General features: G+C 41.9%; 1 protein-coding gene across 5 annotated transcripts in view; it reads right to left on the bottom strand.

The window, feature by feature from the left end:
* The window catches only part of RGS20 (regulator of G protein signaling 20), a 102,666-nt gene that overhangs the window by 23,618 nt on the left and 52,533 nt on the right, over window positions 1-26,515 (bottom strand). Inside the window, exon 1 of one of the 5 annotated variants that reach the window (XM_037739710.1) lies at window positions 16,297-16,408. The exons of the other annotated variants lie outside the window; for them this stretch is intronic. The gene's annotated coding sequence lies outside the window, so the exon portion shown is untranslated. Of the gene's footprint in view, window positions 1-16,296; window positions 16,409-26,515 lie in introns of those variants that run through there. 5 annotated transcript variants of the gene reach the window in all.

The following is a 26,515-nucleotide window of genomic DNA, read 5'->3' as shown; positions in this document are numbered from 1 at the left end:
CCTCTGCCTCCCGGGTTCAAGTTATTCTCCTGCCCTCACCTCCTGAATAGCTGGGATTATAGGCGCTCGCCACCACACCCTGCTAATTTTGTATTTTTAGTAGAGACGAGGTTTCTCCGTGTTGGTCAGGCTGGTCTCGAACTCCTGACCTCCGGTGATCCGCCTGCCTTGGCCTCCCAAAGTGCTGGGATTATAGGCGTGAGCCACCACGCCAGGCCGAACATGAAAGTCTTTTATCAGACTAAATTAGAAGAGAATATTATTAAGACTGTATTCATGTTTACTGCACTATAATTTTGACATTGTAAATCATTTAAAGATTTGATAACTAAGGGTACAGAAATACACGCTATTCCTAGAAAAGTTTACTAACAATCTCTCACCTCTCTGTGCAAAAAAATTCTAAATTAATGGGAATGGCTTTCACTCCCTTGCTAAATGTTGGAGTGTGTAGTGGTGGGCATGATCATTCATACCATGTACGCTGCTGTTTGCGGAGAAAGGCAAGAGCCTGAGGGGAACCAAAAGTGTTACTAAAACATAAATGTTAAAAAGCAGCAAATGTCAGTAATTATTGAAGTTGACTAACACACAGGGTTTGTTATACTATCCTCTCTTCATATTTGTGTGGTTGAAAGTTTCCTTAATGAAGTTTTTAAAATGTTGAATTCTGTTAAAGAAAAATCTATTTAGATGAGTGTATCAGTTTCCTCCTTTGAATAGTTAATGAAGTGAGTTAAGGCATTTCTTAATGTTGAGTCACCCTTACCTTACTAAGCAAACTCTTCTCAGGACTAAAAGATAATTACTCTTTGATTATACCACTAAAATAAATGCTACCTATTTACGAGACTGGAAAAATACGCCATGAATGTATATGTTAATTCCACTAGTCTTTCAGACATGGGAATAGGATCTAATTAGCCAAACTAGCTTCTTACATCTTCTCCTTTGCCTTCATTATATCTGTGGGAGAACTCTGTGCACATATCATTTCCCTCTGTCCTTTCTAAATAGCATGGGACCAATGCCTTTTGACAGTGCTCTTCTCTCCTTTTACAGTGTGTCTTTAGAGAGAATGCTGGGCATCATTTCACTGTCCTTTGGGATGACCATGTAAGTCATACGCATCATCCTCCAAGTACTGGCTGCCTTCACCTGACAGTTCTGGGGCTCAGAAGTTAGATGAATGCGAAATCATCATTAGCAGCCTCATATGCTAACATGTATGGCATTTCAAAAGTAGCCTGAAGACCGAACACGGTGCCTCACACCTGTAATCCCAGCACTTTGGGAGGCTGAGGCGGGCGGATCACTAGAGCCCAGAAGTTTGAGACCAGCCTGGGCAACATGGAGAAACCCAATCTCTACAAAACAAACAAACAAACAAACAAATATATATATAAATTAGCTGGGTATGGTGCACGTGCCTGTAATTGCAGCTACTCAGTCGAGGAGCTGAGGTGAGAGGATTGTTTGACCCCAGGAGGGTGAGGCTGCAGTCAGCTGTGATTGTGTCACTGTGCTCCAGCCTGGGTGACTGGGTGAGACCTTGTCTCAAAAAAACCCCAAAAACAAAAAACAAGAAAAGCAGCCTGGGGAAATGGGAATAATACAGGTTGATAACTCATTAAATATTTCAGATCTCAACCAAGAGATAATCCTTCTCAACTAAGGCTTTTTCCAAATCCCTAGGAACTGGACATTTAAGAGGACTTTCAAAATTCAGCTAAAAACCAAGGCAAACTCTTAATTTTGATCACAGTATTTTAGTATTTTGGAACTGAAAGCAGTAACTATAATTATCTCAGAGAAGCTATTTATTATTATTACCTTTTTTGAGATAGAATCTTGCTCTGTCACCAGGCTGGAGTGCAGTGGTGGAATCTCAACCCACTGTAACCTCTGCCTCTTGGGTTCAAGTGATTCTCCTGCCTCAGCCTCCCAGAGCAGCTGGGATTACAGGTGCCTGTCAGCATGCCTGGCTAATTTTTATATTTTTAGTAGAGACGGGGTTTCACCATGTTGGCCAGGCTGGTGTCAAATTCCTGACCTCAAGGGATCCTCCTGTCTCAGCCTCCCCAAAGTGCTGGGATCAGAGGTGTGGGCGACCGTGCCCTGCCCAGGGAATTTATTTCTTATTTTCTGGTAAACACACTTAGCTTACAGATTCCATTAATAGTTATTTATTTTCACTATAGTTCCCAAATCCTGAAAATAGCCATTAATGAATTACACATTGTGAATACAATGAAACACTAAGGATCGTGTTTTAAAAAATCTACTATCTCAAGATAATCTGAGTGGTCATTATAAACAAGATCTTCCATACCAGAGATCCAAGATGGCTGATCATCAGCAGCTCAGGATTGTAGCTCCCAATTAAAGCGCAGAGAATGAGAGGATGCCACACTTTCAGACGAATTTTTGTTGCTTATGGACCAGGAGATTCCCAGCGGAGGAGCCCCACGGGTCGCCAGCGCCACTCTTGTGGCCGGCGCCGCACTTTTGCCGGCGCCCCGGTGGGGCGGTTCTCAGTGCAGAGTAAACAGGACTGGGTCCCCTTTTGGTGGACGTTTGGAGCTCTGGGAAGGCAGAGTCCCCCATTCAGCTGATCAAAAAAGGCACTCAAGCCGGGCGCGGTGGCTCACGCCTGTAATCCCAGCACTTTGGGAGGCCGAGGCGGGCGGATCACGAGGTCAAGAGATCGAGACCATCCTGGTCAACATGGTGAAACCCCGTCTCTACTAAAACTACCAAAAAAATCAGCTGGGCATGGTGCTGCTTGCCTGTAATCCCAGCTACTCAGGAGGCTGAGGCAGGAGAATTGCCTGAACCCAGGAGACGGAGGTTGTGGTGAGCCGAGATCGCGCCACTGCACTCCAGCCTGGGTAACAAGAGCGAAACTCCGTCTAAAAAAGAAAAAAAAAAAGGCACTCAAGAGGGAAGCCAGACCAGAGATTCCCAGGCAGAAAAGCACCAAGAATCTTACTGCTGCTCCGCTGCTGTTTTAGCCTGCGCAGTGGGTTGCTCAGATTCTGGTGCTGGGAATCAACAAGTTGGACGTCCACTCAGATACCTAATTTCAAAGTTGGTAATTACAAAGATGACAGGTGGATAAATTTACAATGATGGGAAGAAACCAGCGTAAAAAGGCTGAGAATACCCAAAATCAGAATGCCTCTCCCTCTACAGGGGATCACAGTTCCTCATCAACAAGGGAACAAGTCCTGATGGAGAACGAGTGTGTTCCATTAACAGATTTAGGCTTCAGAAGGTGGATAATAAGAAACGTCTGTGAGTTAAAAGAACATGTTCTAGCCCAATGTAAAGAAACTAAGAACCTTGAAAAAAGGTTTGACGAAATCCTAACGAGAATAGACAATCTAGAGAGGAATATAAGTGAATTAATGGAACTGAAGAATACAATACAAGAACTCCGTGAAGTATGCACAGGTTTTAACACTCGAATTGATCAAGCAGAAGAAAGGATATCAGAGGTCGAAGACTAACTAATGAAATGAAACGAGAAGACAAGATTAGAGAAGAAAAAGTAAAAAGGAATGAGCAAAGTGTACAGGAAATATGGGACTATGTGAAAAGACCTAATTTGCATTTGATAGGTGTACCTGAATGTCATGAAGAGAATGAATCCAAGCTGGAAAATATTTTTCAGGATATTATTCAGGAAAACTTTCCTAACCTAGTAAGGCAGAAAAATACTCAACTTCAGGTAATAGAGAACACCACAAAGATATTCCTCAAGTAGAGCAACCCCAAGACGCATAATCGTTAGACTCACCAGGGTTGAAATAAGGGAGAAAATTCTAAGGGCAGCTAGAGAGAAAGGTCAGGTTACCCATAAAGGGAAGCCCATCAGTCTCACAGCAGATCTCTCAGCAGAGACCCTACAAACTAGAAGAGAGTTGGGGTCAATATTCAATATCCTTAAAGAAAAGAATTTTCGACCCAGAATCTCATATCCAGCCTAACTAAGCTTCATAAATGAAGGAAAAATAAAAATTTTCACAAACAAGCAAGCACTCAGATTTCATCACCACCAGGCCTGCTTTACAAGAGCTTTTGAAAGAAGCACTATAAACAGAAAGGAACAACCAGTATCAGTCATCCAAAAACTTACCAAAAGGTAAAGAGTATCTTCATAATGAAGAATCTATATCAACTAATGTGCAAAATAGCCAGCTAGCATTAAATGACAATATTAAACTCACAAATATCAATATTAATCCTAAATTTAAATGGATTAAATGCCCCAATCAAAGACACAGACACGCAAATCAAATAAAAAGTCAAAACCCATCAGCACAATGTATCCAGATCCATCTCATAAGAAAGGACACACAAAGACTCAAAACAAAAGGTTGGAGGAAGACTTACCAATCCAATGGAGAGCAAAAAGAAAAAAAACAAAACAAAACAGGAGTTGTAACTTTCGTCTCTGACAAAATAGACTTTAATCGTAACAAAGACTAAAAGAAACAAAGAAGGATATTACATAATGGTGAAAGGATCAATGCAACAAGAGTCAATGATCATAAATATATATGCACCCAATACAGGAACACCCAGATACATAAGACAAGTTCTTAATGACTTATAAAGAGACTTGGACTCCCGCACAATAATAGCGGGAGACTTTGACACCACGTTGTTAATATTCGACGGATGAACGAGATAGAAAATTAACAGGGACATCTGTGATTTGACCTCAGACCTGGAACAAGTAAACTCAGTGAATATTTATAGAATTCTTCACCCCAGGTCCACAGAACATAGATTTTTTTCAGTATCACATTACACCTATTTTGAAAGTGATCACATAATTGGAAGTAAATCACTCTTCAGCATTTGCATAGCATTTCACAGATTTAAATGAAATATTGGTTGGCTGTTTGTTTGTTATTTTCTTCCCTTATTCCTTCCTGTCTCTGCTGTTAAGTACAATTATTGGTATTAAAGAGGTTTTTAATACCTATTTTTAGATTGCATTCCAGCCTGGGCAATAGAGCAAGACTCCTGTTCTCTCTCCCCCTTTCTCTTTCTCTTTCTTTCTTTGCGGCCCTCCCCCGCCCCATCCCTCGCGCCTCCCTCTCCCTCCCCCTCTCAAGAAAAAAAAATCTACTATCTCTTAACGGCTAAGACTCAAGCTCCTATTCTAGAAAGATACAGAATCATAGATGAGATCCTGATGAAGGGGAACCAAGAACCCAAAAATACATAAATCCAAAGTCTTCTTCAAAGACCCTAAGAAGCAGGATCCTACTATCAGGGGATAGTTTAGGGCCTTGATAGAGTTAGACAATAATATGAGAAAATTTGAGAGGACAGATTCTCCTGGAGACGACCTAAATCCCAAGTCCATTTTCTTTTTTGACAGGATCTCACTCTGTTCCCCAGCCTGCAGTACAGTGGTGTGAACACGGTTCACTACAGTTTCAACCTCCTGGGCTCAAGCAATCCTCCTGTCCAAGTCTCTCAAGTAGCAGGAACTACAGATGTGTGCCGCCACATCCAGCTAATTGCAAATTTTTTTTGTAGAGTCAAGATGTTACTATGTCTCAAATTCCTGGGCTCAAGCGATGCTCCTGCCTCAGCCTCCCAACGTGCTGAGATTACAGGTGTGAGCCACTGAGCCCGGCCTACTTTTACTTTAACATACCTTGGCTTTTGAAGGATTTTCTCTTTGGGCAGTATGGCTGGGTAGATCATGGCTCCCACAGGGCCTCAGTTAGTTACATCTTTGTCAGAGCATAGTACTACTAGATTACTCTTTATTACTGTTTCCTGGTTTAGACACTGACCTTGAACATCTTACCTCCTTTTAACTTCTAACTTTGTTGTCCTGCATAGAATCTTGCCCTGCTGGGCTGGGTGTGATGGCTCACTCCTGTAATCCTAGCACTCTGGGAGGCCGAGGTGGGTGGATTACCTGAGGTCAGGAGTTCAAGGTCAGCCTGTCCAACATAGTGAAACCCTATCTCTACTAAAAATACAAAAATTAGCCTGGCATGGTGGCACACATCTGTAATCCCAGCTAGTCAGGAGGCTGAGGCAGGAGAATTGCTCCAACCCAGGAGATAGAGGTTGCAGGGAGCCAAGATCGCACCACTGTACTCCAGCCTGGGCAGCAGAGTGAGACTCTGTCTCAAAACAAAACAAAACAAAACAATCTTGCCCTGCTGGGAACCTTGCCTCAGGCTTCACCATTACCCTACCCAAACTCTGGTTCATATATATTTTTTTTGAGATGGAGTCTCACTCTGTCACCCAGGCTAGAGTGCAGTGGCACAATCTCAGCTCAGTGCAACTTCTGCCTCCCAGGTTCAAGTGATTCTTCTGTCTCAGCTTCTCAAGTAGCTGGGACCACAGGCATGTGCCACCACACCTGCCTAATTTTTGTATTTTTAGTAGAGAGGGGTTTCACCATATTGGCCAGGCTGGTCTCGAACTCCTGACCTTGTGATCTGCCCGCCTCGGACTCTCAAAGTGCTGGGATTCCAGGTGTGAGCCACCGCTCGCAGCCTCATATATAAGGCCGTATTTTCATATATATGAGGCATGTATTTTTTACTCCTGGCTTCTGTGTCTTGCTGATCCATTCCACCTGTCAGCTTCTATCCAGAGAGCTATTGTGAATGTTACAGAGAAGCTAGGGACTACAGCATGAAATGTCTGACTGCAAATTCAGTATGGGATTGGGACTCCGGGCAAGCCGGGGCAATGATCCTGCTTTGATCCCTGATTCTTTTCCAAGCAATGGCAGTGACAGATAAGAAAAGTCTAAAAACATGTAGTTGAGCTCAAAACCAAGATGAATATACTTCCAAACAGAAATGCAATGGCAATGTAAATCAATGGGCAGAGTGGAAGCAGCGGGCCTGCTTGGCTCTAGGTCCAAGTAATAGGCAGAGGCAACGTCAGTCCAGAAGCTGAAAGGGACTAAAATTGTCCCAGGTTAAATGTGGGGCTGGAGCTGCAGTCACTGCTTTAAAAGTTGAGAAGAATCTTCTCTTCCTTCTAAAGGAAGCGTAAAAAACCACCAACTGTGGCTGACCTCTGATGAGCCTAGATGTGGAATATGGGAGCATAGAGACCTCTCTATGGTCCAGAATGAGCTGGAACTGCTGGTTCTGAAATCGGTTTTGCCATATTCACAATATCACGTGGGCAGAAATTCTGAATGTGCATCGTAACATCTGGCTCTTAGTAGGATGCCCGGATGTCCAGTGAAGGAAATCTTACTGTTTCTAGATGGAGATAAGTAAAAACTAGAAGGACAGAAAAAAGATCAACAACAAAAAAGAATGAAACAGTTACTTTAAAATGAACTTGCAGCTGGTCATGGTGGCTTATGCCTGTAATCGCAGTGCTCTGGGAGGCAGAGGTAGGAGGATGGCTTGAGGCCAGGAGTTCAAGATCAGCCTGAGCATCATAGTAAGCCCCCATCTCTACAAAAATAATTTAAAAAATTAGGCCGGGCACGATGGCTCACACCTGTAATCTCAGCACTTTGGGAGGCTGAAGTGGGTGGATCACTTGAGGTCAGGAGTTCGAGACCAGCCTGGCCAACATGGTGAAACGCTGTCTCTACTGAAAATACAAAAATTAGCTGAGTGTGGTGGTGTGCTTGTAATCCCAGCTATCTGAGAGGCTGAGGCGGAATCGCTTGAACCCTGGAGGTAGAATTGCCGTGAGCCAGCATGCGCCACTGCACTCCAGCCTGGGTGACAGAGACTTTGTCTCAAAAAAAAAAAAAAATTTTAAAAATTACCTGGGTGTGATGGTGCACATCTGTTGTGCTAGCTACTCAGGAGGCAGAGGCTGGAGGAATGCTTGAGCCCAGAAGGTCAAGGATGGAGTGAGCTATAATCATTCCATTGCACTCCAGCCTGGGCAACCAAGCAAGACACTCTCACAACCAACAAACAAAAAACAAACTTGCAAACTAAAATTCCAAAACATATGAAGAAAGTCATTAAAATCACCCACTGGAATATGAATTTAATATTATAGAAGAAGATGAAAAATAAAGGTTAAGACGCTCAAATAATGATGAAGAAATCATTTACACTTAAAATGTCAAAAAATAGGAAACTAAAACGAATAGAAATGAAATAAGAACAGGTAGACAGGAAAAAGAAGTAGAACGTTTCAAGGATATTAGAAAATAGTACTGAAGGATTAATTTGGAATCTTGTTCAGAAAGACTAAGAGATGAAAAGATGAGGCCACATCATCTGGGAGGTGGTTCCAGAATGGTTGTGTGAGGGACACAGACCCTCTCTCCAGCAAAATACAAAACAATCATTTAAAGTCTCAGGACATTTTCTTTTCTTTGTTTTTTTTTCCTGAGACAGAGACTCGCTCTGTCACCCAGGCTGGAGTGCAGTGGTGATGTTGGCTCACTGCAACCTCTGCCTCTTAGGCTCAAGTGATCCTGCCTCAGCTCCCCAAGTAGCTGGGACTACAGGCACGCACCACCATGCCAGGCTAATTTATATATTTTTTGTGAAGACAGGGTCTCAGTATGTTGCCTAGGCTGGTCTCGAACTCCTGAGTTCAAGCAATCTTCCTTCCTTGGCCTTCCAAAGTGCTAGGATAACAGGTGTGAGCCACCAGGCCAGGCCTAATATTTTTTTAAAGAAGAAACTCTATACATGTATTTCCACTGTTATTTCTTTTCTTAGCTTCTTTAAAGGACATAGGATTATATAGAGCAGTAATTATAACAATATATTATTGAATTTGTAACATACATATATATATACACTTACTAGCCACAAAACAGAAGGGAGAGAAAGGAGCTATATATAAGATCAAAGTTTCTATATCTTACTAGAACAAAGGTAGTATACTTCTAAAGTTGATTCTGATACATTAAGAAACGTATTATAAGCATTATAGAGGCCATTAAGAAATTACCCCAGGGCCAGGCACATTGGCTCATGTCTGAAATCCCAGCACTGTGGGAGGTCAAAGAAGGAGGATCACTTGAGACCAGGAGTTCAAGACCAGCCTGGACAACATAGTGAAACCCCATCTCTACAAAAAATTTTAAAGATTAGCTGGACATGATGGTACATACATGTAGTCCTACTACTTGGGAGGCTGAGGCAGGAGGACTGCTTGAGCCCAGGAGTTTGAGGCTGCAGTGAGCTATAATTGTACCACTGCACTCCAGCCTGTGTGACAAGTGACACCCTGTCTCAAAAAATAGAAATTAAAATTTTTAAAATATGTAGTGAAAAAATTACTAAAGAAGTAAAATAGTACACTTGAAAATATCAACATAAGACAAAGGAAGTTAGTAAGGGAGGAATAAAGGAACAGAGGAGTCATGAAATATATAGAAAGCAAAAAGAAAAACACAAAGGTAAATCTAACCATATCAATGACGACGTGAAAAGTGAGTGGATTAAACAATCCAGTCGAAAGACAGAGATTGCCAGAATGAATACCAACATAATCCAACTATATAGTGTCTACAAGAGACACACTTTAGATTCAAAAATGCAAATAGAAAGTAAAAGGATGGAAAAATATGTATCTGGCAACAGCAACTATAAGAGAGCTGGAGTGGCTATAACAATAGCCAATAAAATACTATTAAACACGAAAGTTACTAGAGATTAATAGGGACATTTTATAATGATAAAAGAGCTAATGTCTCAGGAAGATATAACAATTATAAATATATATACACCCAATAACAGAACCACAAAATACATGAAGCGAAAACTGACAGAATTGAAGGGGAAAACTGACAATTCAACAATAACAGTAATAAAGTTCAATACCTTGCTTTCACTAATGGACAGAACAACAAGGTAGAGGATCAGCAAGGATACGAATAGAGGACATCAGGACACTATAAACTAACTACACCTAACAGATATCTACAGAGCATTCCACCTGCATCAGTGGAATACACATTCTTCTCAAATATACATGAAAATTCTCCAGAATAGACCATCTAATAGGCCATAAAACAGCCTCAATAGATTTAAAATCATTATTATAATACAAAGTATGTTTTCCAAACACAATGGAATAGAAAATAGAAATAGAAAAATACAATAGAGAAAACTCATGAAACCAAAGCTAGATGTTTGAAAAGATCAACAAAATTGAAGAACCTTGGCTAGTTGACCAAGAAAAACATAAGACTCACATTACCAAAATCAGGAATGAAAGATGGGAAATTACTATTAATCTTACAAAAATAAAAAGAATGATAAGGGAACAATATGAACAACTGTATGCCAACTAATTAGAAAACTTAGATGAAATGAAAAAAAAATCCTGGAAAATCATAAATTTTAAAACTTAACTAAAGAAGAAAAAATCTAAATATAACTTTAACAAGTAAAGAGATTGAGTTAGTAATTTTAAAACATCCCACAAAGAAAAGCCCAGATCTGTTCAGGCTGGTGTATTTACAAAAAAAAAAGAAAGAAAAGAAAAAGCAAAAAAAAAAAAAGCTCAGCTTAGATCAAGTTGGCTTCACTAGTGAATTCTCCAAACATTTAGCAAAGAATGACTAACAACTCTTCAAAAATTGTTCCAAAAAATGGAAGAGGAGTGAATACTTCCCAACTTGCTCTCTGAGACTAGTATTATTCTGATACCAAAACCAAATAAAGACAATGTAATCATCTTCTATGAAAACAGTTGCAAAAATCTTAAAATACTAGTAAACTGAATCTAGCAACCTGTAAAAAAAGGATTATATGCCATGACCAAGTAGAAGTTAATGTAAGAATGCAAGATTAGTTTAACATAAAAAATAAATGTAATAGCCATATCAATAAAATAATAGACAAAAATCACAATAGACTGAGAAAAATTATTTGGCCAGGCACAGTGGCTCACACCTGTAGTCCCAGTATTTTGGGAGGCTGAGGTGGGTGGATCACCTGCGGTCAGGAGTTTAAGACCAGCCTGGCCAACATGGTGAAATCCTATCTCTACTAAAAAATACAAAGATTAGCCAGGCGTGGTGGCATGTGCCTGTAATCTCAGCTACTCAGGAGGCTGAAGCAGGAGACTCACTTGAGCCCAGAAGGCAGAGGTTGCAGTGAGCTGAGACTGTGCCACTGCACTCCAGCCTGGGTAACAGAGTGAGGCTCCATCTCCAAAAAAAAATTATTTGACAAAATCTAATGCATTTCACGATAAATAATATTCAACAAAATAGGCATATAAGGAAGCTTCCTAAAACTGACCAAGGGCACCTACAACACACCTATATCTAAGATTATATTAAACACTGAAAGACTGATGGCTTTCTCTTTAAGATCAGAAATAAGAAAAAATAAATCTACTTTTACCCTGTCTATTCATACTATATTGGAAGCTCCAGCCTGGGCAATTAGGCAAGAAAAATAAATAAAAGGCATTCAAATTGAAAAGGAAGTAAAACTATCTCTAATTGCAAATGGCATGATCTTGCTTATTAAAAAATCCTGAGAACTCCACTGAAAACAAACAAACAAAAAACCTATTAGAACTAATAAATGAGTTTGGCAAAGTTGCAGGATACAATATTAACAAACAAAAATCAATTGTATTTCTGTACACTAACAGTGAACATTCTGGAAGTGATATTAAGAAAATAATTCCAATAATAGTATCAAAATAATAAAATAATTAGGAATAAATTAAATAAAAGAATTATAAGATTTATACACTAGAAACCACAAAACAATTATTGAAAGTAAAAAGTATCTTAAATAGGGCTGGGCAGGTGACTCATGTCTATAATCCTAGCACTTTGGGAGGCCCAGGTGGGTGGATCACTTGAGCCCAGGAGTTTAAGCTCAGCCTAGGCAACAGGGTAAAACCCCTTCTCTACTAAAAATACTAAAAATTAGGCATGCATGGTGGCATGTGCCTGTAGTCCCAGCTACTCAGGAAGCTGAAGTAGGAGGATCACATAGCCCAGGAAGTTGAGGCTGCGATGAGCCAAGATCATATCACTGTGCTCCGGCCTGGGTAATGGGAGTAAGACTCTGTCTCCCAAACAAACAAATAAACAAACAAACAAAAACAAAAACAAAAAACACTCAATAAACGGAAAGACATCCATATTTATAAAATACCAGACATAATATTGTTAGGATGGCAACATTCCTCAAGTTAATGTACAGATATTATGCAATCCCTATCAAAATCCCAGGTGCCCCAAAACAAAAAAATCCATTTTGTTTTGTTTTTAGAGATAGGGTCTCACTATGTTGCCCAGGCTGGACAACATAACACCTGGTCTCTCAGGTGATCCTCCTTTCTCAGTCTCCTGAGTAGGTTAGGAGAGCTACTTGGAGAAAAAGGCCAAACCAACTCAACGTGGGAAGGGACAGTCTTTTCAACAAATGGTGCTGACAGTAGTGAATATCTACATGCAAAATAATAAAGTAAGACCCTTACCTCACACCATACACATAGATTAACTCAAGTGGATCTAAATCTAAGAGCTAAAACTATAAAATGCTTAGAAGAAAACACGACAGAAAATCTTCATGACCTTGAATTAAGGAATAATTTCTTACACGACACCAAAAGCATAGGTAATAAAAGAGACACTTGATAGGTGAGACCTAATAAAAATTAAAATTTTTTATGGCCAAGCACAGTGGCTCATGCCTGTAATCCCAGCACTTTGGGAGGCCGAGGAGGGTGGATCACTTGAGGCCAGGAGTTCAAGACCAGCTAACATGGTAAAAACCTCATCTCTACTAAAAATACAAAAATTAGCCAGGCTTTGATGGCATGTACCTGTAATCCCAGCTACTTGGGAGGCTGAGGCATGAGAATCATTTGAACCCAGGAGGCAAAGGCTGCAGTGAGCCAAGATTGCACCACAGCATTCCAGCCTGGGCAACGGGACAAGACTCTGCCTCAAAAAAAATTCAGTTATGCTTCAAATGGCACCATTAAGAAAGTGAAAAGACAACCCACAGAGTGGGAGAAAACATTTGGAAGTCACATATCAGGTAAGGGACTTGTATCAGGATATATAAAGAACTCTTAAAACTTAAGAAAAAGGAAAGAAAACCTAATTTAAAAATGGAGAAACGGTATGACTAGATATTTCCAATGGCCAATATACACATGAAAAGATGATTAACATCATTAGTCAATAGGGAAATAAAGTCTATACCACAGTGAAATACTACTTTATTTCTGCTAGGATGGGTAAAATAAAAGTAGACAATTAGTGTTAGGACATGAAGAAATTAGAATCCTCACATCCTACATGTGGGAATGGAAAATGGTTTAGCCATGTTGGAAAACAGTTTGACAGGTCCTCAAAATGTTAAACATGATGTTTCTAAATGACCCAGCAATTCTACTCCTATATATGCCCAACACACACAAAAACTTGTAAACAAATGCTGTTTGTTTGTTGTTGTAAACATTACACATAATGGTCAAAAAGTGGAAAAACACAAATATCTATCAACTGATGAATGAACAAACAAAATGTTATGTCTATACAAGGCAATATTTATTCAGCTATGAAAAGGAGTGAAATACTGGATCCTGCTACAACATGGATGAGCCTGCCAGAGGATGAGGTGTACAGAGACTGGAGTTTCCCTCTGGACCGAAAAAGACTGAATGGGAGAGGCTGGATGGAACAGCCAGGTCTAGGAAAAAGGGAAGCAACCTAGCTGCATGAATGGGTGCGTTTTTCCATGGGAACGTGGAAGGCCAAGCTTGAATCTTCTTGAAGGATCCTGTGCAAAACTGTTGGATTGGGGATTGGATTTTATGTTGCTATCATGAACGACCTCTCCCTTTATACATTTTCCTTTTTTTGGTCATCCTTGTCCAGTTTAAATATTCTTATTTTTCTGACTTTTAAAACGAAGCTGAAAAACTTCCGTCTTTTTATTTATTTTTTGAGACAGAGTTTTACTCTGTCACCCAACCTGGAGTGCAGTGGCCCGATCTCAGCTTATTGCGACCTCCACCTCCCGGTTCAAGGGATTCTCATGCCTCAGTCTCCCGAGTAGCTGGGATTACAGGCACATGCCACCATGCCTGGCAAATTTTTTTGTATTTTTAGTACAGATGGGGTTTCACCACCTTACGGTGGCCAGGCTGGTCTCGAATTCTCGACTTCAAGTGATCCACCAATATCAGCCTCCCAAAGTGCTGGCATTCACAGTACAGACATGAGCCACTGTGACCGGCAATTTCCATCTTTTTAATGCACTGGAACATCAGAATTGCCTGTTCTTTAAAGATATTGTAGAACTAATAAAATCCTGAGGGCCTAATGCCTTTCTTTACTCTTTGGAGACAGAGTCTCGCTGTGTCACCCAGGCTGGAGTGCAATGGCACCATCTTGGTTTACTGCAACTTGCACCTCCCGGGTTCAAGCGATTCTTGTGCCTCAGCCTCCCGAGCAACTGGGATTACGGGTGCATACCACCACAATCGGCTAAGTTTTGTATTTTTATAGAGACGGGGTATCACAATGCTGGCCAGGCTGATCTCGAAATACTGACCTCAAGTGATCCACCGGCCTCAGCCTCCCAAAGTGCTGGGAGTACAGGTGTGAACCCACGGTGCCCAGCCAGTTTAGGATCTTTTACTCCAGTATGACTCAATATTTTAAACCTACATTTTCTCAGAAAAGTATCTATCTTACCTAAGATTTTCAAATACATTGGCATTAAACTTGTACATGGTATTCAGTTTTTTTGTAAAAAAAAGTCTTGATCTGGTTTTGCACCATAACTCATTTCTAATGGTTTGCGCTTTTCTGTCCTCTTATCTGAATCAGATTTGCCAAAGGTTAATCTGCAGTTCTGTTTTCCAAAGAACTGGCTTTGGGTTTTATGGATCAATTTTGCTTTTTGTTAACTGTAAGTTTCATTAATTCCTGCTTTTATTTTCATTAATCTTTACTTTTTAAAAAATGACATTGTTTTCTCCTGTCCTCTCCCACTAAAGCTTTAGTTCATTTATTTCCAGTCACTGCTGGTTTTTACTAAGTGGGTTTAAAGGTAAACGTTTTTATCCAATTACTGCTTTGATCATATCCACTGAGTTTTGCTCTGTAGCACTATTTTTATTTCCAAATAGCTCAGATCCAGTAGTTCACCTCTAAATACCTCAGATTTAATTGCAACTCAGATTTCTTTTTTATCCACAGCTTTTTAGAATTTTATTTTAATTTCTTGTCTAAGCCTGACTAGTTTGTATGTTTCTTTGCATTTTGATCAGAAAATGTGGCCTATATGATTTTAACATTTTGAAATACATTATTACTTGGTAGATTGACTTGATAGTTTTGCCTTTTCCAAAATATCATACAAATTAAGCCATATGGTATGCATTGTTTGGAGTCTGGCTTCTTTCACTTAGCACAATGTTTTTGAGACTCACGGAGTCATGTGTATCTGTGGTTCATTCTTCCTTATTGCTGAGTAGTACTCAATGGTATAATTATAACTGTTTATCCAGGCACCTACTGATGGACATTTGTGTTATTTCCTGTTTTGGGTGCTTATGAATAAAGCTTCTGGAAACATTTGTGCAGAGATTTTTGTGTGGGTGTAGTTTTCATTTCTCATGGGTAAATACTCACTGGGTCACATAGTAAGTACATGTTTATTCGCTTTCTAAGAAAATGCCAACTTGTCTTTCAAAGGAGCTGTATCTTTTTTCTATTCCCACCAGCAAGGAACGAGAGTTTCAATTGTTCCACATATTTGTCAGTAGTTGACATTGTCAGATTTTTTTTTCCCTGGCCATTTTTTTTTTTTTTTTTTGAGATGAAGTTTCGCTCTTGTTACCCAGGCTGGAGTACAATGGTGCGATCTCGGCTCACCGCAACCTCCACCTCCTGGGTTCAAGCAATTCTCCTGCCTTTTCCTGGCCATTTTAATAGGTGTAAGTGGCAGCTCAGAGTGAGTTTAATTTACATTTCCCTCTTCACTGATAATGTTGAGCATCTCTTCATATATTATCTGCTATGTGTACCTCTTTTATAGTGAAGGATCTTGGTAATTTTTTTTTGGCTCATAGCCTAAAGCAAGAGCCCCTCAAATACTAGCTCTGTGCTCTTGCTGGTACCGGGGCGTCTGTACTTTTCCTGGCTACACGGCTTTCGTCATGCCCCTAATAGTGCTTTGATTGATTCTGTTTTACATAAAAGTGTTTAATACGTATGTGATCAGTGATTAGAGAACTAATAATGTATCTTTCTGTGTTTCGCCTCATGACTCAGTGCATCTTTGCCCTTTCTGTTTGGTAACATACCTGGGAATTTAATGAAAGGTCTGAACCCAGCCCAGGAAGGCGTTTGTCCCTGTTCTCTTCAACTGTCTACTGGTCACCTTCATTTCCCCAGTCTCAGACACTCTAGACACAAAGGACTCTAAAAGCAAAGAGAGAGAACACACACCCAGCAGGCATTTTCCTTCCTTTAACTGCTGAGTTTCCATCACCTCTGTCCTTCCACATCAGTCAGAATTTGTCAAAGACAATGTATCACACACATTTAATCCATTTTCAGAAATGGTTCATCGTTATTCACATAACAACTCCTTCCCTCTGTATTGCTACTTTCTATAATGTCACTTCTCCACCAGAAGCAAGAAGCCTCCAATACCAGGAACCAGGACGATGATATCATTCTTCCATAAGAATGTACATAAAATATATTTATATATTACATATATGTATATATGTAATATATAATGTATATAAAAGTCTATATACTTTGTAATATAAAGTATATATAAAATGTATCTAATATATATCTCCAAATTTTTAGTGTAAGCATGCATTTAAATACCTACCTGTACACTAGTATATCAGGGTTTTAAAAAAATAGCATAATGAGCTGGGTGTGGTGGCCCATAGCTGTAATCCCAGCACTTTGGGAAGCCAAGGCCACGGGTGGATCACTTCAGCCCAGGAGTCTGAGACCAGCATGGGCAATATAGGGAGACCCTGTCTCTACAACAACAATAACAACAAAAAATTAGCCAGATGTGGTGGCGCAGGCCTGTAGTCCCAGCTGTTAGGGAAGCTGACGCTGCACGATTGCTGGAGATCAGAAGGCAGGGGGTACAATGAATCGGGATTACACCACTGCATGCTAGCCTGGGTGACAGAGCAAGACCCTGTCTCAAAAAAAAAAAAAATAAAAATAAAAAAAAAAAAATATATATATATATATATATGTGGTATTTACTATAATGGATAATAAAGTATTCGGAATCAAATGGACCCAGAACCACCACTACCTATATGAGCACAGGCACCTCACCCCAACTTCTCTGTGGCAAATCAGAAAAAGAATAGTACGTGGTTCATGGGGTTGCTGGGAGGAATAAATATGATAATTCCTGTAAAATCCTCACATAGTACCTGGAATTATTAAATGCTCAACAATTATTACCAAGTATATTTTTAAAAAGAATAACATCATAAATCCATCATGCCAATATTTTAAATTTTATTTTGTATTTCCTTCCCTTTGTTCATAAAAATTATTGACATGATTACAAGAGAGTATGTATATGATTTGGAATGCTGCTTTATAATTTTCTGTGCTGAGATAATAGTTTGCTTGTTTATTTATTTATTTATTTATTTATTTATCTTGAGACAGGGTCTCACTCTGTCACCCAGCCTGGAGCGTGGTGGTGCAATTATAGTTCACAGCAGCCTCCATCTCCTGGGCCTCCGGTGATCCTCCCACCTCAGCCTCCTGAGTAGCTGACACCACAGGTGCCAGCCACTGTACCCAGCTAATTTTTTTTTGAGACAGAGTTTCGATCTTGTTCAGGCTGGAGGGCAATGGTGTGATCTCGGCTCACTGCAACCTCTGCCTCCCAGGTCCAAGCATTTCTCCTGCCTCAGCCTCCCGGGTAGCTGGGATTACAGGTGCCCGCAACCATGCCTGGCTAATATTTGTATTATTAATAGAGATGGGGGTTTCACCATGTTGCCCAGGCTGGTCTCAGACTCCTGGGTTCAAGTGATCAGCCCAACTTGGCCTCCCAAAGTGCTGGGATTACAGGCATGAATCACTGCTCCCAGTGGTAGTCATTTTATAAGTTTTAGTAGCTGGGCAAGTCCAGTGTTTTACTTTTCTGTATCTCCTTTATCTATTGCTATATTCCAACTATTGCTTCTAACTTTCATGACTTCCTTTCCATAGCTGCCTTGCCTGCCTGTGTCTGCCTTTGTTTGATACTTTCAAAGAAAATTTCTAAGAGTTAAAAAAAATCACCCATTATCCCATCTCCCAAAGTTTTCCATCTTTTCTTTCCATACACATATGCCATTTTCAGTAGTTTCAGTGTCAGTGGTCCTCAGATCGAATGCTCTCTGTCAAGCGTCATGAATGCGTCAGGCAGCTTCAACCTTTCATCACCCGCCTCATAACTGTACTGAACCCGAAGTACTGAATGCACTTCTAGATGGATTTTTTTCTGGGTTGGCATTGTGGGTATTTCAGGGTCGAGGTGACAGTACCTCCTACCACTGATGGCTCCACAATGACCCAAAGGCAGGAATCCCAAACCTCACCCTTAGGCATGGTAGCTGGTCGTGACCTTTAAACTCAATGTGTATCCTGGTTAACTCTTTTGGTCCCTCATTTCCTTCACCTCTAAAATGCAAAGCGTAAACTTGCCATTCATTTTCTGGGATCCTCAGAAGCCATGGGATGCAGGAGCCTGTTAGCCTGGCCTCTGGCCTCTGACCTCTCAGGAGAATCGTTACCTGTCCCGCCACTACCCAAGAGCATCTCTCTTACTCTTTAAACATTTTGGAAAGATTCTTTTTTTTTTTTTGAGACAGAGTTTCACTCTTGTTACCCAGGCTGGAGTGCAATGGCCCGATCTCGGCTCACCGCAACCTCCGCCTCCTGGGTTCAGGCAATTCTCCTGCCTCAGCCTCCTGAGTAGCTGGGATTACAGGCACGCGCCACCATGCCCAGCTAATTTTTTGTACTTTTAGTAGAGACGGGGTTTCACCATGTTGACCAGGATGGTCTCGATCTCCTGACCTTGTGATCCACCCGCCTCGGCCTCCCAAAGTGCTGGGATTACAGGCTTGAGCCACCGCGCCCAGCCTGGAAAGATTCTTTAAATCTTTTTTTTCCCCCTGAGATGGAGTCTTGCTCTGTTGCCCAGGCTGGAGTACAGTGATGTGATCTCGGCTCACTGCAACCTCCACCTACCTCCCTGGGTCAAGTGATTCTCCTGCCTCAGCCTCCTGAGTAGCTGGGATTACAAGTGTGCGCCACCATGCCCAGCTAATTTTTGTATTTTTAGTAGAGACAGGGTTTCACCATGTTGGCCAGGCTGGACTCTAACTCCTGACCTCATGATCTGCCCACCTGGGCCTCCCAAAGTGCTGGGATTACAGGCGTGAGCCACCAGGTTCGGCCAAGGTTCTTTAAAACTCAATAGATACAGGAAGGCTATCAAGAGATAGAAAAGCATCAAACGCTTCACACAAAAAAATGTGGTTTACAAGCAGGAGGAATGCTTTTGTCATCTGAGACAAGGAAGAATGGGGCCAGTGTAAAGACAACTCTGATACCAAGACACTTCGGCCACTTAGCTTCGTCTCTCCTCCCCAATTTTTGTTACGATGTGCTGCAGTTAATTGATGGGACATTTGGCCTGCTTTCTATTTTCACAATGAAGAAATGACTAATGGCATTAAAATGGGGTGGAATGTGAAGCCAGAGAGCTATGTCTGGGGATTTTACAGCTTTGGTAATCCCCAATATACCAACTATAGCAGATGGACACAAACAAGGGAGTCCCCCTCCTAGCTCTCAGCTGTATGCCTTCCCCTTGCATTGCACTGGGGTGCCATAATTTTACCTTAGTCCCTCAGTTGTGCCCTATACCTCGCTCCCACTACTTTTTTGAGCCTGCTCAAATGATCGGGGCTTTGTTGTGCTCCACATTAAGGGCAAAGCTCCTTTCCTCACGAGCCTCATTCATTTCAATTTCGCTGTGTTTTGAGCTCCCACTGACTGTGGTTCCCAGGTGCATAGAAGGCACGGCCATATTCCAGGAATAGCCTCTTGTACTGTGGCCTCAGGAGACGCTCTCATTTCCTTGTTCTCTGCAGTAACGTTTCTGAGTATTTAGCACAACGTGTTCCAATTTACTCCTAATTTTACCTTCCTCTTGGTCGTCCTGCCTTTTAGGTTTCTCCTGCCTGGGAAATCATTCTCTAAGACTATTTTGCCTTGGATGCAGGATGATTTTCCACAGATACCACCTTCGCCAGCACATCCAGGGGCCACTCAATACACTAAATAGCAAAGCAGCAGAGGGTTGACTGAGTTTGTTTTAGGGTCGTCTGGTCTTAAACACTTGGTCTTAAAGATGGATGCTCACATGTAGGTGGCGGAGGAGGAACCTGTGATCCAGAAGCCTCTCACCCCATGCGAGCCTCTGACTTCAGAGAGAACTGGAAGTCAAGTGAATGGGAAGATAAAGACAAAAAAGCCATCTGGCTGGGGTCAGGAGGCATCAAGTATGTTGGAGGGAGGCACAAATCTCATGTGAAGGGCTCTTGGTTTCCAGAGCCTGAAGGAAACAGTTTGTGAAGATGTTTGGCTTTGAGAAGGATGAGCTCACAGGAAGTCTTTTTGGCTGCTTGCTAGATTCTCATTCAAGAACCTACACAATGAGGTTAGAAAAACAGACCTGCCAAATCCATGCTAAACTCTCCCTGGGTTTATCTGCCTACCTGAAAATAGCAACAGGGGAATGTGGCTTTCTCTGAATCATTTACTGCAAGGTAACACCGGATCACCAGATGCTGCTGAAGTCACAAACAGGCCCTCTGCTGCCCAAGGCTTCTACCTGTTACTGTGAGCAGCTGAGACTGAAGCTGAATGCTGGTCAGCAGTGACGTTCTGTTCAGTAGGTTGCTGAGATGAAGCAATTCTAAGTTTCAGAGAATGCTGGCCCATTATCCAGCAGTATATCATCACCAGACAAAAGTCCATCTCACTGTGGCTCATGAAATATTAATGAAGAGCTAGAATTACTTGCACTGACTTCAGCACAAATAGACCAAAAAATCCAATCAAAGCTCTACCTTCCACTACATTTGATATAGAAAGCTAAAGTTTCTTATCCGGTGGGATTTTGTGGAAATTCTAAACTTTGCCTCTAGGCAAATCTATGAGTTTTCAAAAATATCTATCTCTTGGTTTTCCTGTCTATTTTGGTTTTGTCTATTTTAAGAAAAAGCTGGTCCATTGTTTTCTAGTAGGGGAAGTCAACTGGAAGCTTAATAGTAACAAAAGACTTTTGAGTTATAATTACTTCCAGATGGATGCTTACAGATGTCCTCATCTTTTAAAAAACCATTTAAACATCTTACCATCTGTTTTTCAGTGACTTATCATGGAAATCTTTACACTTTTGTTTATATAACCATTGCCAAATGTGTAAGCCCCAGGAGATTTTAAGCCACTGAAGACTTTAAGACTATAATAAGAATGTCTTTCTCTTCTCTTCTGCCGTTACTAAATGAACATCCTATATAACTCAACTTTTACAATGGCCTTTTGGGAAGTATTAGAAAGAACAAGAGAGTGAGACCTGAAGGAAATTAATAAATTATGAATGTTTTTATTTGTTCTTTCCTAAGGTCAGCCAACAATGAAGGAGCATTTTGCAAGTACTGATTGAAATCTTTATTAAGACTTTGCTTATCCCAGGAAACAGTGGCATTCTGGAGAAAACTGCAGCTGGAGTGCATTCCCGGTGAAAACTTAGCCCAGAGCACCTCTGAAAGTATTAAACAGTTGGGAAAATCTTTGTCTGTGGCTGCTTTAGGGACTCTTCAAATGGCTGAGGAATGTGTCAGTCTATCATGAACAGTTTGCATGAGAATGGCCAGCTTTTTACTGTTTCCCAGCAAGGAACAGGCTCCCTAATGAGAATTTCTACGTTATTGCAAATTATAGAAAAAACAGGCAAATTACTTACAACATAGAAAAATTAACGTCTAAAATCAATGCTATGGCTGGACACGGTGGCTCACGCCTATAATCTCAGCACTTTGGGAGGGAGAGGCAGGAGGATCACTTGAGGTCAGAAGTTTGAGACTGGCCTGGCTAACATGGTGAAACCCAGTCTCTACTAAAAATACAAAAGTTAGCTGGGCGTGGTGGTGGGTGCCTGTAGTTCCAGCTACTTGGGAGGCTGAGGCAGGAGAATTGCTTGAACCTGGGAGGCGGAGGTTGTATTGAGCCGAGATCGCGTCACTGCACTCCAGCCTAGGCGACAGAGTGAAACTTGCTCTCAAAAAAAAAAAAAAAAAAAAGTCGAAGTTATCTCCCAAGACAAACCTACCCCTTCTTACTTTTTCTCTTTTGGTAAGCAGTGTTATTATCTGTCCAGTCCAGTTGTTCAAGAAAATTTGTCATCCTCAACTCCTCCCAGTTCTAACTCCCGGGAAAGGCAAAGGAAGTCTGTCTCCCAACATGCCTCTAACGTCTGCCCTGTTCTCCACATGCCACGGCCCTCATTAACATCTCAGGCCTGAAAAATGGTGGAAGTCTCCTGGTCACTCATTCTGCCTCCATTCTCACCTTGGATAAAAGATAAAATTCTGGGAGGAGCTATGGGAGCGCCACAAATGCCCTTCTTCCCTCTGCGGTCTTTCTGCTCTGCTTCTCCTTCTGAAGCAGCATCTAGTGCTAAGACTTGGTAGGGAGGGACCTGGCTCTAGGGTGAGTGTGCTTTTCTTGGAAAATATGTTTCATTGTGGAAGGTGGGGTAGGCAAGGCCAAGGGACAGAAGAACAAGTTCCCTGATGCTGCTTGGCTCAGGCTGGGAAGAAGCATGGAGAGTGCTGAGCTGTGTAAGTGTCATCACCAAGGCTGCAGGGCTGGCAGATCCTGGGCAGAAACCTGTTTGCTGTTCGTGGCTTCTTGGGTGGCGTCTCCTGTCAGGGACCTAACTGCTGTGGAAGGTGGCTGGCTGGAGTGCAGGCATAGCCAGAACAGTATCAAAATTAATTCTGGGACTGTGTAACAAGCATTCCAGATTAGTCAGTTAATAACATTTTTCTTTTTCTTTTTTTTTTTTTTTTTGAGACGGAGTCTCACTCTGTCATCCAGGCTGGAGTGCAGTGGCACGATCTCAGCTCACTGCAACCTCTACCTCAGTGGCTCAAGCAATTTCCCTGCCTCAGCCTCCCAGTTAGCTGATTACAGGCACACATGACCATGCCCGGCCAATTTTTTGGTGTTTTAGGAGAGACGGGGTTTCAGTATGTTGGCCCAACTGGTCTGGAACTCCTGACCTCAGGCAATCCACCCACCTCTGCCTCCCAAAGTGCTGAGATTACAGGTGTGAGCCACAAGAGCCGGCCAACATTTTCCTGAATTGATATTTCCTTTCTTGTAACAAATGTTGTAAGCCTCATTGTTTGTTCACCATGTTCAGATTTTTTAAAAAAATCAACAGTAAAACAGAGCAGTGCTTTTTTCATGATGGTAGAACAGTGTCTAGCATATAGTAGGCATCTAAAATATTATGTGTCCAGCAAAATATATAGTTATGTATGTACATATACATCTATCTATACAAGCACACACACGTACCATATTGATAACACAGCTGCTTCATACATTAACCTGTCCATTTTTATTTAGAGGAAACGAAATTAACTGCCAGTGTATGAACGGATCCATCTGATCTCTTTGTCAAAAATATAAGAATCAATTATTTTGGGCTGGGCACGGGTGGTTCACGTCTATAATCCTAGTACTTCGGGAGGCTGAGGCGGGAGGATCACCTGAGGTCAGGAGTTCGAGCCCAGGTTGGCCAACATGGTGAAATCCTGTCTCTACTAAAAATACAGAAATTAGCTGGGCGTGGTGGCGCTGACCTGTAATCCCAGCTACTTGGGAGGCTGAGGCAGGAGAATCTCTTGAACCTAGGAGACAGAGGTTGCAGTGAGCTGAGATTGTACCACTGTACTCTAGCCTAGGCAACAGAGCGAGACTCCATCTGAAGAAAAGAATATGAAAAAAAAGAACCAGTCATTTTCTTTATACATTTAAAAGCTTATCTTTTTCTTCGTTTTCACAGCAGCATCCATAACCTAATGGTCAGGGTAATGAGCCAATGCAAATATTGCAACTATGCGTAGACAGGGAATGATATGTACATCCCCAAGCGAAAGAGCAGCTAAAATAGCGAAGGAAATGCCAAGTGATGAGGAGAGAGAGCAACCAGAACTCTGCCGCAGGCTGATGATGGAAGTGTTAATTGGTATAAGCAGTTAGGAACACTCACAGAACATGTTTCAGCTGACCACATGCACGCCCTCTGACCCAGCCTTTCCAGGCCTTGGTATGTACTCCTTGAGAACGTTGCACCAAAACCATGTATTAGGACGTATCTTGGATGTTCTACACCTAACAGCCTAAAACTATTCAAATGCTCATCAACAGTAGAATGGGGCTGGGCACAGTGGCTCATGCCTATAATCCCAGCAGTTGGAGAAGACACAGTAGGCGGATGGCTTGAGCCCAGGAGTTGAGGCCAGCCTGGGCAACACAGTAAAAACCCCATCTCTACCAAAAAAAAAAAAGCAAAATTTAGCCAGACGTGGTGACATGCACCCAGTCCCAGCTACTAAGGAGGCTGAGGTGGGAGAATTCCTTGGGTCCAGGAGGCGGAGGTTGTGGTGTGTTGAGGTCGAATGACTGTACTCCAGCCTGGGTGACAGAGCGAGACCCTAACTCAAAGAAAAAGAAAGTAGAATGGGTAAGTGAATGTGTTTATATAATGGGATAGTATTCAATGATGAGAATGAACAATCTCCACCTACTTCAGTTTGTGGATTAATCTCACCAACGATGTTGGCAACTGCAGTTCTGTATTCTATCTCTATACTTCCCCCCCTTTTTTTTAGGGTCGCACTCTGTTGCCCACACTGGAGTGCAGTGGCTATTTACAGGTACAGCCATCCCGCCACAGCCTAATCCCCTGCGTTGGAGCGATCCTCCTGCCTCAGCCTCCCAAGCAGCAGGGACTACAGGTGTGTGCCAGTTCTCTATAATTTTGACTACTCTAAGTACCATGTAAGTGGAATCATACAATATCTGTCCTTTTGTGTCTGGCTTATTTCGTTCAGCATAATGACCTGAAGTTTCAACCATTTTTGTAGCATGTGTCAGAATTTAAGAGTTGGGATTTTCCAGAGAAGGGATATTTTAGAAGTGACAGTAGACAGCAGAGATACCCACTTTACTTCTAAGCCCTGCAGTGGCAGAATTTTTGTGGGAAATTACCATGGCCATACGGGAGGCAGTGTTCTCAAAGACTAGCCAGATCTTAGTAAGAAATCAAACAGAAAAGGACATTAAGAGACAAGTATGGGCCGGGTGCAGTGGCTCACACCTGTAATCCCAGCACTTTGGGAGGCTGAAGCAGGGCAGATCACCTGAAGTCAGGAGTTCAAGACCAGCCTGGCCAACATGGTGAAACCCCATCTCTACTAAAAATACAAAAACTAGCCAGGCGTGGTGGTGCACACCTGTAATCCCAGCTGCTGCTCTGGAGGCTGAGGCAGGAGAATCACTTGAACGTGCGAGGCAGAGGTTGCAGTGAGCCAAGATCGCACCACTGCACTCCAGCCTGGGCAACAGAGCAAGACTCCATCTCAAAAAAAAAAAAAAAAAGACAAAAGAAAGAGAGACAAGTATGAAGGCCAGGGCATATTGGGCATACTGCTGCTGGCAGACCAAGGCCCAGAGAGCACAGCGGGATGCTGTGAGGGGCGTGGAGAGGTGTCCCACGAAGCCAGGTCAGGATGCGAGCAGCCCTGCTGTGACTGGGGACAGAGGCCCAAATGGGAATATCAGGTTGACCTGGAGGAGTCCTCTGAGTCCTGGGCTGGCCTTCCAGGCCACAGCTGCTCGCTACAGAACACTCGCTGGCAACAGGGCACCGGGCCACATGTCCAGAAGCCCAATGCGACAGCGGGAAGAGAGCATGGGGTATCCAGTCAGAGGCGCCCTGCCATCCTGACCTCTGCCTCTTGTGAGGCCCGGACAAAATTACTTCACCTTCCTAAGCCTCCACCTCCTCACGTGTATAACATCAGCTGCCTTGAGACTTGTTAAGACGATTAAATGAGAGAATATATGTCAAAGGTCTCTGAAACCCAGGCGCCACTCTGGTGCCCGTTCTTCGTCAAAATTTAGTACCTACTGATACAGTATTTTATATATTGATATTTTTCGTTTACATTTCTTGTTATATAGACTTATTGATCTATAATGTAAAAATAGGATGAGTAATATGGAAAGACCTTACAGGGGTTTAAAGATTGTAAACAAGGCTGGGTGCCGTGGCTCACACCTGTAGTCTCAGCACTTTGGGAGGCTAAGGCAGGTGGACTGCTTAAGTCCAGGAGTTCAGGACCAGCTTAGGCAATATAGTGAGACCCTGTCTCTTAAAAA

The sequence above is a fragment of the Cebus imitator genome, unplaced genomic scaffold, assembly GCF_001604975.1.
Source record: "Cebus imitator isolate Cc_AM_T3 unplaced genomic scaffold, Cebus_imitator-1.0 Scaffold73, whole genome shotgun sequence".
Classification (NCBI taxonomy): Eukaryota; Metazoa; Chordata; class Mammalia; order Primates; family Cebidae; genus Cebus; species Cebus imitator.
Note: the sequence above shows the minus strand (reverse complement) of the source record. Positions and strands in the feature narration are given on the sequence as shown.